Here is a 3,991-nt window from a genome sequence, read left to right as displayed (position 1 = left end):
GAAGGGTGCGGTGGGGGCCCCAGTTATTGTGGAACATTTGTCAGGCAGCCAGTTGCAGAGGCAGGGCCAGCCGGTGATTTATGGCAACATCTGCAAGATGCTAAGCCCCTGCTTTTAATCATTCAAAGAGCCCTGGCTGAAGAGATTGAAAGGAGATGTTCTGATGGGCTTTATGGAGTCCGTGCTGGAATCACGCTGATGGCAGCTCATGTTATATGACCGTGGGATTTTACAGCCCAGCTGAAGTAGGCTTCATCTGGTGTTTGCACCAAGCAAAAATATTTTTCTATGATTCGATATGGTCTAAATGTTCTCACCAAGCTTCAAATATAATCTGCGAATGATTTGTCCGAAGTCTAAACCAACACAATACTTGTTGGATTTCTGTAAACAGTTGGGAAGTCAAATGCAAAGTGTGACCCAAATGTCGCCACATTTGTATTTGCCACCAACTGACACTCCTCGAACTCCGCTATGTGTGACCGGGCTTCACTAATGTCTGATTTTAGTGTCTGTAATTCGTTGTTATTCTGCGTGAGTTTACGGTATATTTCTTGTCGGAGAATACAGATTTCTTCTTTCATCTCTGTCAGTTTTTCTTTAAACGTGGATAGCCGGTGTGTCGTAGCTCCTGCTTGAGCTCTTTGATAGCATGTCTGTTCTATCCTGTAGCTTCAGTGTCTCTTTTAGCTCTTCCTCGTGTGCGGAGTAGTTGGATGTTGTGGGTTTCAATGAACCGACCTGGGAGAGCTGGTTAACTCGCGCCCGCTCACTCCACCATTATACCGGGAGTACACGGGTTGCATTATTTTTAAATCTGTATTTTAGCACTGACTCAGCATATCTGCTGTAGCTCAGTGGTCATAAAAGTCAGACATCCTTCAGCAGAATTCCCGAGCTTCATAACAGAGGAATAATCTTTTTGCAAGCTGCCTATCGTTATTTAATATAATAAACATCTGTCAGCTTGTCAGCACATCTGGCAATAATGAAGGCAAATTAGCTCCACAATTCACAGTGTCTGGCAGAGAGATAAGAGCGTGGCATGCTGAAGTCATTTTCTCTGGGGTTTGGATCAGAGAGGGCCTGAGGAGCTGACCCCAGGTCAGTGTTTGTTGACGGGAACACACCAGGGTAAGAACATTGAGATTAGAGGCTGATCTGAGACCAGGGGGTAGCAGGCTCCATTAGCCGTCTGCCATTCATTGGTGGTCTGGAAGAATCGTCAACTTCCTGTCTCATTTCTCTGGACGCAGAATCAAAGAGAGGAAATTATTCTGCAATCTGGCCTGTTTTCTTTTCACTCTGGCTGGAAATGTGAAGGCTCCACAGGAGACTCATAGATCCCCAGCGCCTTTAAAAACTTCAACGCCTCTGTCCCTTTTAAGGACACAAATTATTTTTGGGTTGTAGCAATTTCAGAGACTTTCCCTAAGGAGTAAATAAACCCTTCTGAGGGGATTCACATTCACCCACTTAATTGAGAATGGTAAAGCCTTGTCTACAAAAAGGGAAACAACAATTGTTAAGAAGAGCATCTGAATCAACCACACCAGCTGCTGAACTCTGAACAGGGAAGAAACCTTTTCCCACTGTTGCATTCAAGTGACCTTGAGCAAGGCAGCTCAAGGAAGGGTTCGTCTCAGATCACAAACCTGAGTTTTTCAACACAGTCAAGGAGACATTTTGTATAAAACATATGTCTTCCCTCAACTTGCCTTACTTGCCCACCAGACTTTGTAGTTTATCGCGGTCCACCTCAAGTGTCAAAGAAATCAGCTACTGCTGGTTTGAACACTAACTGGACATATCTGAAGCATGTTCCGACCTCCTGCTTCCTGCTTCATGTCGCACGGAAGCCAATCCGCAGGAACACGAATAATAATAATAAATGCACCATGGATTGCTAAGTTCCTGACCAAAAGGTGCTTCACAGCGATGCTAAAGCACCAGAGCTGGACTTCCCCCCCCCCCACTGCTCCAGCACAGAGATTGGGAATCCCCCAATCGGCACAACTACAGAAGTATACTTTTCTGTTCTGATCTGACATCTGTTTTATACACATCTTACACGCATCAATAACTCATCATCATGCATCATTTTGCCCACACAAAGCTTTGAAAATGTACTTCCAAACAACACAATGTGCCAGTCCTATACATATCACCACAATGTGCTCAACAAGAAGGCAATCACAAGCCGCTGAGTTTATCAGTAATCTTCAGGCCTGCAGGGTCGGGGGGGGGGAGCACACATGATTTGTGCTCTAGGCAGACACAACTGGGTCCTGAGATGAGGTGAGGCAGACTGGTCCTTGAATGCAGCATCAGCAGCCTCAGCAGCAGCTGTTCTCCAGGTTTATGGACCATCTTGTCTTAATCACAGCCTCCTCAAAGAACTGGCAACACTTCCAACAAAGCCCTCATTCCTTTACAGTGGGGTAAAGGCTTCGCAACAGCGCAGCAGAGCCGACAGCCAGGTGTACTTTAACATTAGTCAGCCAGAAGGATGGGACAAAGTAACATGGTCTATGAAAGCAAATCTCCTGGGGGGGTGCATAATTCTCCAGTGAACTGCTGGCACCCCCATGGTGTATCTAACGCTCGGTAAACACAACTCCACCGAGGCAGACAGAGAGCCAAAGAAGCCTTCCAAGTGCAAGTTTCAACAGCTAGCCCGGCGCACAAGCACACCTTCTTCCCTCATGCTGGAGAGGGGAGGCCTAAAACAACAAACCGCCAGGCGAGGAGGGCTGGGGGGGTGAGAGAGAGGGGTGAGTCACACAGCAAACAGGGGGAGTTTAGCTATATTGTGCCATACTGTTCTCAAATCAATTTGTGGGTTTAACATGGATTGTATATAATTATATTAAGTATTATTTACTCATGAGCATCATTATTAAAACACTATGGTGGTTAATCTGAGATTTTTAAATAACCAGGATACAGACGATACGCTCTTTTATTAAGTAGTACTGATATCTTCTGTTTGTAGCTTTGTGAAAAGGACTTCTTCCTTCATCTGAAGAGCTAATAGTTGTTGCTAGCAGTGATAACTACTTCCAGTATTAACAGCAGATTTATATATTAGAAGTATTAGTACCAGTATTAGTGACAGTAGTGTAAGTAAGGGATAGTAGAACTCGTAGTACCAGATTTAGTACTGGCTGGCCTTATGGTCAACACCTTTGAACTCAGATTTTTTTACTTAAGTAAAAGTAACAATACTACATTTAATAAGTAAAAGTCCTAAAAGTATGAAAGTAGCAGCATTAAAGTAAAAGTACACCTTGTGCACAATGGCCCATTTCAGAATCGTCTATATATTGAGTTTCTGGGTTACTATTAAGATTATTGATGTGTTTTTATCGCAACTCCTTCTGGATCTCTTAAACTACAAATACATATCAACATTTACTTAATAATACATTTATATTTTGTATTAGCTAATGATATAAATCTTTAAAAAGTCACTAGTAACTAAAAGCTGTCAGATAAATGTATTAGCAAAGATAACAAGTACAACATTGGCTTCCAAACTGTAGTAAAGTAGAAGTCAAAAGTAGCATAAACGGAGAATACTCAGGTATTAAGTACAAGTACTTAAACATTGTTCGGAAGTATTGTGCTTGAGTAAATGTACCTTGTTAGAATCCACCGCTGTTTCAATCACAATATGGGAAATAGAGTCTTCAGCTGGCCTGATATCTTTAGTTTGAAAACATTTGTGGCACGTGATCAGCTGAGAGTGGATAAACTATCATTTGTAAATACTACCCAGCCCTACATGGACCCAGAGTGTGATACCCATCATGCTCTCTGCCTCTGTGTGGGGGCTGACTGATGACAGAGCGAGGCGTCGTTGGCGGTCTGTGGTTCTGTCTCCAAGGCCAGCGTTAACACCCAGCAGCAGAACCCCGTGCTCTGAGCTCTCTCCGTCAGACGGGGGGGGGGGGGGGGGGGGGGGGGGGTGTCAGTGAGGAGTCGGCTC

This window comes from Notothenia rossii, assembly GCF_949606895.1.
Source record: "Notothenia rossii genome assembly, chromosome: 10".
NCBI lineage: Eukaryota > Metazoa > Chordata > Actinopteri > Perciformes > Nototheniidae > Notothenia > Notothenia rossii.
This window is presented reverse-complemented; position numbering follows the sequence as displayed.